The following is an 11218-nucleotide window of genomic DNA, read 5'->3' on the forward strand; positions in this document are numbered from 1 at the left end:
GAGTGAGGGCAGGTTTGGTGCCTCTCCAGAGCTCTCTGTTATGATGAGGGCTCTCATTTTCCTTTCCAGCTCCAGAGCCATTATTTTCTGGCAGGTGCACACTGCTAATATTAATCTCCCTCATAAGGATGTTTGCTAGACTCAGTTAATTAATTTGGAGATAATTAGAAAGCGCTCCGTAACTGAATTAGAATCTCTGTTACCATGGGCAAGATTTTTGCCGCCGGCTTCAACAGGGAGAGTATTTTTTTTGTACAACAAAAGCCAGAGAACACTTCTTTTATGTGACCCAAAGAGCAGAGCAAAAGTAGGACACCTCCAAGAGCTTTCCAGGATGTCACAATATCGATCTGCTATCGCTGACCTCCCACTGCTGCCATCAGAATGACCAAGCAAAGGCTGTTTGTTTTCCTGTAGATCAAAGAGGGGCAACAAAAGAGATCCCCCCAAAAGGTGGCTCACTGCAGAAGGCAGTGCTCTTGTTTCCCTATCTGATCAGCAGATTCCTTGGGCCTGCGTTGACAAACCCTGGGTGCTGCTCACTCAGCCCCAGCCCCGTCATCAGTCTTGTGGGACAAGGTGCCTGCCTCTTCCCAGGCTGCATGGGAGAATAGCAGTGCTGCTCTGCCACAGCCAAAATACAATGGCTGGGAGCTGGAATATAAAGTGGGGGAATTCCTCACATACTTTCCCATTTTCATGGACTATTGGCAGTGAAGAAGGAAGGAAAAGAAAAAAAGAAGAAGGAAGAAGAAAAAGGCGCACTTGGGCATTCAGCCAGATATTTCATTCCTTTTCCTTTTAATTGACTGGAGTCACTCCACATTGTGCTGGGGTCCCCCCTCCCCGACCTTTCTCCCTTCCCTCCCTCCCCCTTGCAGCCTCCCTCAGCCCCTGGCAATGGGGGAATACTGGGTCCTGCCTCCAAGGAGAGCAGCACCTGGGCACCCCCCATCACTGGGATGCTCTTTGCTGTGATGCAGCACAGGGAAAAATCCCCCTATGGAGCAGCAATCCCTCACCTCACCAGCACTGCCAGCCTTGGAGCGTGCCCCAGGACCACATCCTTGCCTTGGGAGTCCGTAGTTCGGTGGAAATCAGAGACTGCAGCAGCCTGTGTCGGCTGAGGGACATTCCCTGGGTCTCTATTAATTTTCCAAGATCTCTCCCTTAGGATTTAACTGAATTCCAAATCCCCACTGCAGTCTGCTCACGAAAGTTGCCAGTACAGCGCCAGTTACCCAAACCAGTCCCCTCTCTGTGCTCTGCAGGGCTACTGGGATGTGTTGCATGGAGTTGTTTGCTTCAACCTGGGAGCAGTTTCTGGTTTTTAGGGATTGGGGTAAGGTCTTGCAACTGTCCCCAGTGAATCTTATTTAATACTTGAGAAAAGACAGAAGATGTGAGAAGCAGCACTTTTTATCTCTGTTCAAAGAACACTAACCAGCAAATTTGTTACTTTTTAAATTACATTGAGGAGCAAAGCTCTCAAAGACCTCAGCTGATATATTTTAAAAGACTGCTTTTCTATAACAATTTTTATGAAAACGTCTTTAAAGAGCTTTAAGGCAACCTTTGCTCTAAAACTTTTATCTGAACAGTTGGACACATTTGTATAACAGCCATTTCAGGACAGTGCATTAAATACATCCACTGCTCATTAGGGACCAGCTCTGAATATCTTACAGATAAACATCTTCTTCCCAAATATTAGCCAATAAAAATATGTATACTACTCAAATATTCAAAAGCCTATTTGCTGAAAACTGGGGTGAAAGCCTGTTTTTTTAGGTCAAGTGTAGGAACAGGGTATTTTTAAAAATTATATAAAAATTTGAGTTTTCTAGGGTTATTCTGTAGAGTTTATGAAGAAATTAAAATAGCAGATTTTGCATCTTAAGGTAACGTTCTGGGGTGTGGGAGTTACAGGAGTTTCAAGTCTAACATCTGCACTCCATCTTCGTCATCCTAATTGTCAGCTGCCAATTTTATGTCAGTGAATGACGTGGTGGTGATCTTCTCTGTTGGAAAAGTTGTGGCAGGATGAAAGAGAGGAAGAGGAAAGGATGGAAATCTGCCCATGGACGGAGAGAAGAGTGAGACTGTTGTCAGGAAGTAAAAATGCAGAAAACCAAAAGCAATGAAGTATTGCTGCTGTAGTTTATGCTCTGCAAAACTTCAAGAAAAGCTCTTGCAAATCTAGGCTGGCCGAAATATTGGGGGTTTTTTAAAGATTATTACCCACGTTCTGTCTAAATGTAAAGTCTCAGTCCAGTCTTAGATGAGACTGAGGAGCTTGAAATGAACAGCAGCACAGGAGAGCAGCCTTGCATCCACCCAGAGCTGAACATTTGCCTCACCCTGGCAGAAGCTGGGTGAGGAGCAGAGTCCCTGTTCCTTGCTCCTTGCCTTCACACCAGCAGCGAGGGGGTTCAGGGAAGGGACACCCCCTGCAAAGTGGGGCTGACTGTGAGAAGGACAAACGGAACAAGCAAAAATGGGAGCTGTTCAGTTTTGCAAACACTTGTAAAAGCGTGGCAGAGAGAGCATGGAAGCGCAGCAAGAACCAGAGAGGGTGAAATCGTGCAGACTCTGGTCTGTGTTTGGGTGTTTGGGACTCCTAGCAAGGGTTCCTGTTTGTGCACTGCTTGTAGCTCTGATTCGCAAGGCACTTTTCCTTCAGAGACCTGCAAGGATCTCACACGCTCGTGCCAAAGCCGCCACATCTGCCAGCGGATTGAGCCAGCTCTGGAATTCTGTTAAAAGCAAACGCCGCCTAAAGTTCTACTTTTTAAGCACAAATATCAAAGAGAGGGGGGAAAAAAGAGAGAGTTGGAGGGCTGGGGAGGAGGGAGGGAAGAGTCAATTGCTTTTGCAGAAGCTGCAGTTTCTTTCAAAAAACCTGTCATTGACATCTTTCCCCAGAAAACATTTTGTCATGCACATCAGTGTATGTCCTCAAGGAGATCAATCTAGAGAGGGAGTCAAGCCCACAATCATCGTGTGACAGATTTTGAGATGCCGTTCTCATCAATCACACTGATAATGAGGTGGCAAATTGCTGTCTTATGGCAAAACTAAAAAGACAACTGCCCCAGTAGGTGTCAATGAATATGTCAAAGGATTGTCCCATGGGGAGTCTGAGAAGGTTCTCAGAAACCTCTTTGTGAAGCCTGAATGCAGAATACTTTATTGATCACTAAAGAACTTGCACTGACATGCTATTTCCCCATGACATTTGAACCACCAATTTCCTAACCCTTGGTGAGTACCTGCCTGGAAAACACTTTGGGGAGCTGTCTTTCACCTTTGGCTGTACTAAAAAAACCTTGGTTTAATTTTAGCTTAGCCCTTCATCTCCTGAAAAACCACAAAAGCAAAGTCTTACAAGTTATAACCAAGCTAAAGTTCTGAAAAGGTTTAATGACCAATAACCATTTTGAACCAGTTAGAATTACTCAGAATTAACTTGTTTAGATTATATTCTGAACTATTTTCAGTTTGATTAGTAGTCCTCTTGATAGACTGATCTGCAGAGCAGGGTTATCAGTATGGTGACATTTTGAAGATAAAATGGTCCTTTTGTTCTCCATTTCCTAGGTCTCTTAGCATCTGAATTAGAGCCCAGAAAGCTCCTGCAGCTCAAGACCATGCAGTGGTGAACTGCCATCACTCCAGGTTGTGCTCTAGAGAGTTTGGATGGCAGGCAGGCTGCTCTTTACCAGGCCTGAAATTCTGCATGCTTTGCTTGTCCCATTTCCAACCAGTCATGATCACACTTCTTTTCTCCCATTTTTGTCAGAGTGCAAAACTAAGGACAGTCCTTTTCAGTTCTGAGGCAAAAAGTGTAACAGCAAAAATTTTATGCCAGCTTTGGTCCCTCTTGGCTCAATCATGAGCCAAATTTCACAATATTTCCCTCAAAATGTACGTGGAAGGACCTCCTTCTGAGATAACTTGAAGAGAGTTTGTTTTACACCCTCAGTTGTGGTAAGAAATGATAGTGTGAACAGGTGAAAATTAAAAAAAAAGAATTATTGAAAACCACTTTGATTAAAACCTCCATTTAAAAACAAAAATATCCATCCAATTAATAATATTAGACATAAAGAGTTTATGCTGAGAAAAGGCCACGCTTCAACAATAAATATTTTAACATAAACATTTTACTTAGATTTGGGGTTTAGATGGTGCCAGGTGCATCTCTTGCTAGTTTTGAGATTAGTAGCACAGAATCACACCTGGAGTCAGTTTTCCAGTATCCATTTGGACTTGTGCGGCTGAGAACAGAAGTGTTGGGGACACAGCCTTTCCTCTGCTGTCTGCCTGGTTGATAACCCGTAGTAATTAAATGCTGTTATCTCCTCTGCAAACCCTTGGGGTAAAATCTCACTGATTTCACACCTGCAGCTGCCCGGGGTTGCATGTGCCTGCGGTTGCCTCACCTTGGACGATATTTTGGCATTCAAAACCACGTTTGGTTTGTCAGCCAGCTTTTGTTCTGTCCCATTAAACACGTGCAGGGCACGTGTAACAATTAGAAATGTGACTGCAATAAATAACAGAGCAAGGGCAGGGAAGGCCCAGCATTTGTCTGTGTACAACTCATGCTCCCTTGCTGGTGTGCTGGTCCTGAAACCAGATGAGGCATCAGCCTAATTCCACACGCACCCTCAGTCTGAAGATGGTCGTGGAAGTCTGAGAAAATCTGTCCCAAAGATTGTTTTGTGGGATGTCAGGAGTTGGAAATGGGAACAATGTCTGGGATTGTTCCTGCTTCCGACCTCTGACATTCCGTGAAACCATATCCTGGAGCACGGCTCTACTCCAGCATTAGGAGTGATGGGTTTCAAAGGGTCCACCAGCCTTATCTAATTCCAGTGCGACTCAGTGGGAGAATTCCCACTGCACAATGGGAATAGCGAGGGGAGTCCTGCTGGATTGCCAGGGGGCCGGCTGTGAAAGGACCACTGTTGTACGAGGTGCTCAGCAGAGCTCAGATCCCAAAGAGTTTAGGATCTGAACAGACAAGACAACCCCATGGGGAGCGAACAAAATATCCGAGGCACTGAATGGCATCCCATTATCCTGAGAGTAATTGACTCATATCAGTATTTAGTATCTTGGATCTTAATCTCCCAATTAATACAATTGGCATCAGAGACTTGAACTAGACCAGTCCCAACTGACCTTAATTGGAGATTTTTTTTTTTTTTTTTTTTTTTTTTTGGGTTTGAATTTCTGTTGTATTTGGGGCTCTGTTCGTATTCCTTTAGATCCCTCTGTTCGTATTCCTTTAGATCCTTACCTGGATATTTAAGCCATGAACAGGTGAGGGAGAAGGTGTATTTTTCTGAAGGCAAGGGACCCTCAAGGCCTGAGAAAGAATGTCAGTGGCATCTGCCTTGGGATATGGGGTAGCTCTCTCTGTATGCACAAAAACTCAAAGAAATCTGCTGGGACAGGCCTGCCATGAGACTTCTTCTGCCATTCCTCTCCTGGAAGGCTCAGGGTGGGGAGGAGGAGGGCAAGAGGGCAAGGAGAATTCCAGAGGGCTGCCATCCTGAGCCTGCACTAAAGCCCCTTCAAATTCTATGTCATGTTGTCCTGGTCTGAAAATTCGTAAGGACTTTGATGCACCCCACAGCTGCTGTTCACATCCTGGAATCAGCCTCTGCCCAGAAGGCCTCGGAGGATGACGCGATCCTTCCTCGCCACCCACTCGCTCTGTCATTTCCTAAACTCTGATGTTTTTCACATCATCCCTGGCAGTTATGAGAACACATGTACGTGGACATCCCTGGAGCAGACTGCAAACAGCGTTTTGGAACGTCTGTTTCATAGGCCAACCAAAAGTAACTGGCTCTTATTGTTAAGAGACTCGAGGGGACACAAGCTGCTGGCTTCTCTTCACACCCGCTCTAGGAGGTGGCTACAGGATCGATTTACTCAGGGTTGAAGACTGCATAATTCAGGCAACAAGGTCAAAAATCTTGTGTCTACAGCAAAAGCACGCTGGTTTAACTCCAGGCAGTTTTTAAATCAACATCATTATAGCTTGGTTAAATAATTAGGTAAGTAGATTAATACCACTTCTAATTTAATTTAAAGCTAAGCTAGTTTAAAACAAACTAATCGCTGTTCTTTTACACAAAAATGAATATATTCCCACGAGAGTTCTCACTGATTTCCCTAAATCAATTAAATTCACATCCTAGGTCAAACCAGTGCAACTTCCCCATGTAACTAAGCCTTGAAAAGAGTTTTTTAAAGATGGATATCTCAGTTAAACACTTAAGCTGCAGTGTGAATGCTGAAGTCAATGCTCTGCACGGCTCTGAAGCTCATCTGGGTAATAGCTGCTCTCTTCCATCCTCAGCCCTGTCCCTGTGCTGGGTCCTCATCTTTCCACAAGCTCACAAGAGCTGGATTTAAAAGCAGTGTGGTACCACTGCTGCTCCCAGCAGTCCCATTTGGGATTTGCACCTCTTCCCCATGACAGCAGGTCAGCTCTCGCTGGGTGTTTGGGAATTTTGGTGCCCAGCTCTCCCACAAAGCACCGACAAAATGTTTTCACCTACTGCAGGCCTACTACTCAGGCACTCAGTACAAAAGGAGCAGGAAGGGTTGGATGCATTGGAAGTGGTGCTTCTTTCATACCAACCCCACAGCTCTGGGTGTTGGAGTTAAACCTTGGCTGTACAGAGGTGAAAAAGTAGCTTTTTTTTCCTATTTCATATAGGGAACAACACCCCAAGCAGCATCAGGGACTGCCAAAATGCAGATGAGCTTGCTGTGCCTTCACACCTCCTGCTCTTTACACCTCGCTGAGGAGCGAGGCCACTGCAGGAAGAGGAGGAACAGATTCCCTCACTGACTGGATGCTCACCCCACTGCCATGAGCAAACTCCTGGCAGATTGCTCTGCCTGCCTGCCAGGCGGGTGTGTTGTGTCTGTGTGTGTGGGAAGGTCTGGTGTGAGGGTGCTGCTGAACCATTTTTGGTCAGCTCTTGGTTTGTGCAGTAGCTGCTCTCGAGGTGGGTGATTTACTGGCGAGGGAGAGCCTGCAGGGATTTAACCCTTCTCTCCTTCACCCTCTTGTCCACTTTTGTGACCTTTTGCCCACAGTGTGGGCTTCTCACCTCTTGCTGGGTCTGTTGCTGCTTGCCAGGACTCAGGTAAATGTCACCTGCACCACTTTCCCCTGCCCAAGACCTGAGCACATCACACAGCACATTTCCAGACATATTTTTTTTGAATGTTGATATAAATCTGAATCAGCTGTGCCTCAGTTCCTTTGGATCACTTTCTGGGTGCTCCTCGGCAGAAATAGATAGGAATTTTAAATAAATACTGAAGATGGGTCAGACTGTGATTTTTCAATTGCTAAATGTGAGTTCTTGCATTAAAAACATGCTTCTAAGGCTTTTAACTGTATTACTGGGGTTCTAGCAATCCATCTTAAATTATGGATCTCAACTATTAGCAAGATACAGCTTATAAACCATTTACTGGCTGCCCATCAAATCATACAGGCCATAAAACCACAAATGCAAGGCAGAACTTGGTGAAGAGAACGATGATGTGCAAATCATTCGCCCAGCTCCAGACAACACAAACACTCCATTGCCTTCCTTTGAATTGGGTGCATTTCATACTTGTGTAAAACATTCATAGAAAGCCTCACAATCAACGAAATAAACCTCTGCATGACTCTAAGGAGCAGAGCTATGAAATGCAATCTATAGCACATAAGTTTAGGTAACTCCTTGAGAGTGGGCAAATAAATAATTTTTTTACCATGAGAATGCAAAGTGGAGGAGCAGCTGCCAGTGAAATTGGTAAGATTATTCACTGTCTTTTGGGGCAAAAAAATACATCTTGAATCTGGTCTCCCTTGTACTCAGATGATGCAAGTGAGAACATGATTAGTCCCACACATTCTGCCTTTTAAAAATGAATTTCTTTTGCTAGGACTAAATGCTGATAACAGCATGCTGGGTGAGTTAGGGGTTTTTACAGCGTAGGTGACAAGTTAAAAATGTGTAGTGAGCATATGTGTCCAGAAGGGAGGAGAATAGCTCTAATTCTATCCCAGACAAGTCAAGATATACCTAATCTGGTTTTGTGCAAAGGAAACTGCATTTCCAGTGAAGGAATCTTCACCTTCATGTATAGATCCCTCAATAATCTAAAGAAAAAATGGGAGGTTATCTGTTTAAATATCTAAGAACAGGCTTGGAGATCTGTTTTTATTAATTTTTTTGGTCAAACATCTTTGCTCGTATCTACTACTCCTTAAGTCTTTGCTCATCTGTAAAGAATGATGAACAATTCTACTTAGAGGTACCTTGCACAGAATTATAGGTGGAGAGGAAGAGAGCTTTTCAGCACCCTTTATCTTGCAGTGTGTTGGCCCTGATGGCAAAAAGACAAAAGGCAGGTGGTATTGACACGTCTCCCCAACTTTCAGGTTGCTAATATTTCATACAGAGATTAAAAGAAGAGGAGAATGAAAAAATTCTCTAGGGTTAAAGCAAACGGACTAGGTTATGAAGGTAGAAATGTGGGAGACTAAAGGCGGTATGGGGAAATTTTGTCTTATAATTTCAAGGGTTTTTTCTCATGGGAAAAGTAACACTTTGCTTTAATAAAAGAAAACAGATAGTTACAAGCACAACCCATTTGCTGTTTGATGTAACAATGTTATCTACTCTCTGGCTGTGGTTTTTTTTTTGTTTCTGTTCAAGGCATAAAATAATTATTGAAGGGGGCTATTTCATCCCGGTGGAGTACAAAAGTCCTCTTGCTAATTGCCACATCAAATGACCAGGGGACCCTGATGGAAACCCTCAAACGACTGTGAAAAAATTCAGGCCGTCACAAATGCTGGGCACTTGTTCTTTTGGGGGTTTTTTGGGTTTGTTTCTTGTTGTTGTCGTTGTTGTTGTGTGCGATTTCCCATTGCAGATTAGGTTACTTGGGTGTGGGCTTATCACACAGGAAAGGCCCGGCACAGATTAGTTCTGCACCATTGCAGGGCTGTTATGCCAGCTCCATCCTTGACCAAAGCAGTGGCCAGCACCTTTATTGTATGTGGGGACACGGAAGAACACTGCACTGTCCAGGCAACAAAAGAAGCAGCAGAAGGCCCACTGTGTCTCTGAAGTGTTACTTCTCCACTTTTTGTCATGCACCAGTGGCATGAGTGCCGGGTCCCAGACTTTAACCCCACACAGAGCCAGAAAAAAGCTGTCAGTCTCGGCTTGTTCAAAGACAAACCCTTTGTGGAGATCAGACTGAAGTGGCATGGTCCATATACTCACTAAAGCATGCCAAGGAGTCACAAAGTCGTAATCCGGCTTTGTACTTCTGACCATTCCCATTTTCCCCCGTAGCTGGTGCCCAATTACCAGTGCTGTAATTTTTTTCCATTGTTAGGGAGCCATAAGGGTTTAGCTACCACTTATCCAAGCGGGGTCGTGACCTGATGTATTTAGGCTTTGCAAATATAAGTAACAGTTCCCTTATCAGTGTCACCAGGACTCTTTAACACGTAGCAGGCAGAAAGATAAATATACTTGGCAGATACAATTTGATCCATTGCTAAGCCTTCCATTTTACCACTGACCCATGGCACTGTGCTATTCAAGGGGATGTTACAGACCTCAGCCTGGCTCCCAAACTGCCTGACTTTGGCTTGCAGGATGGACTTACAGGTGACAGCTCATCAACCTGATCTAGAGCACTGGGAAAGCAGGGATGAGTCTGACCTGGCTTCCACTAGTTCTTCTTCTAGCAGAATTCCTCCTGGCTCACATCAGGAGAAGAATTAGACTCTGTCCCACACCAGCTTGCTTCCAGGAAAAAGCCAAAGCCACCTGATTTATGCGTTACTATTTTTTGAAGCACTGATTTTTACTTTTTGACTTACTTTGGTTAACTGGCTGGTTCAAATGTTGCTTTATGACATTTTACAACTCAGCTTTGTCCCGAAAAGTTCTGATTACTTTCCTTGCCTCTCTCGGATCCTATCTAAGATCTCTGCCAGTCACAAGGTCTTCTACCAGCCAAGGGTCTGGCTTCAGAAGCTGGAGAGTGCAGATTGTCTCGCTCATCTACCCCTCCATCAAGTACTGAATTAAGCATTCTGGGCAGAGTTATGTTTAACAGGCACTTCTTTAAGAAGGGTTAAAGATGCAACACCAGACCTAGAGAAGCATCTCTTTTAAGCAGAATAGGGCAAGGATTCAAGTGTGAACCACAAGTGTGAAGATCCTAGAATAAAATGGGCTGGAGCTTTCTGCTGCCTCAAAAATGCATCTTGATTGGCTCGAGGACTAAAACTTTGAGGCATTGGGTTATTGCCTCTTCAACAGCACTGACTCCAGCTATGAATAAATTCAATAAAGAGCCACTGTCGGTGAGATTTGATTAGATAGAACAACACTGGTGAATTCCAGAGCCAGTCCTTGCACTAACTGTGGAGATTTTACACCTTAGATGCTCTTTAAATATTGCAAAGCTTTCACAAACTGTTTTTGTTTATTTCCACCATGTGGGAAACTTTTATGACCACTACAAGTATCTTCTGTCAGAGTATCCTCCTTCATTAAGTTGTGATTGATCGTCTTTAATCCTCTGAAGTGTCTCAATGCTAGTTAACTAAGATAAGAGAGAAGATAACTTCTTTTAGAACAACCTAGTACTTACAGTGGAATCTTATCCAATCTAGAAGAGCAATTAAGACTCATAACTATTATTAAAATTGTTTGGTCAGAATTAATGGCTGGGTAGCAGCACCAGCTCATTCCATCACAGAACCAGAGAATGATTTGGGTTGGGAGGGACTTTAAGGATGATTTAATTCCAATCCCCTGCCGTGGGCAGGGACACCTTCCACCAGCCCAGGCTGCCCATGTTTGCAATTGGGTCATGACTGAGTCATCATTTCAGACATGATTAAAACACAGAGCCTGACTTCCCACTCAAATATGTACCTGTGCACATAAATGAAATGTCCTTTAATTTCCTCAGAGTTCACGTCTTTTGGAAATTCTTTACAGAAGCTTTCTTTTTAAGTGGCAGCTCTATGGGACCTTAAAAATGATATATTTTAGGCTATGAGCCTTATCTTATCTGAGATGCCCAGGAGAATAGGGAATTCTTCTTTTGTTGTTTTTTTAATGATGTGTTAGGGCATGGGGTTTCCTGAACA

The sequence above is a fragment of the Corvus hawaiiensis genome, chromosome 6 (assembly GCF_020740725.1).
Source record: "Corvus hawaiiensis isolate bCorHaw1 chromosome 6, bCorHaw1.pri.cur, whole genome shotgun sequence".
Taxonomy (NCBI): Eukaryota; Metazoa; Chordata; class Aves; order Passeriformes; family Corvidae; genus Corvus; species Corvus hawaiiensis.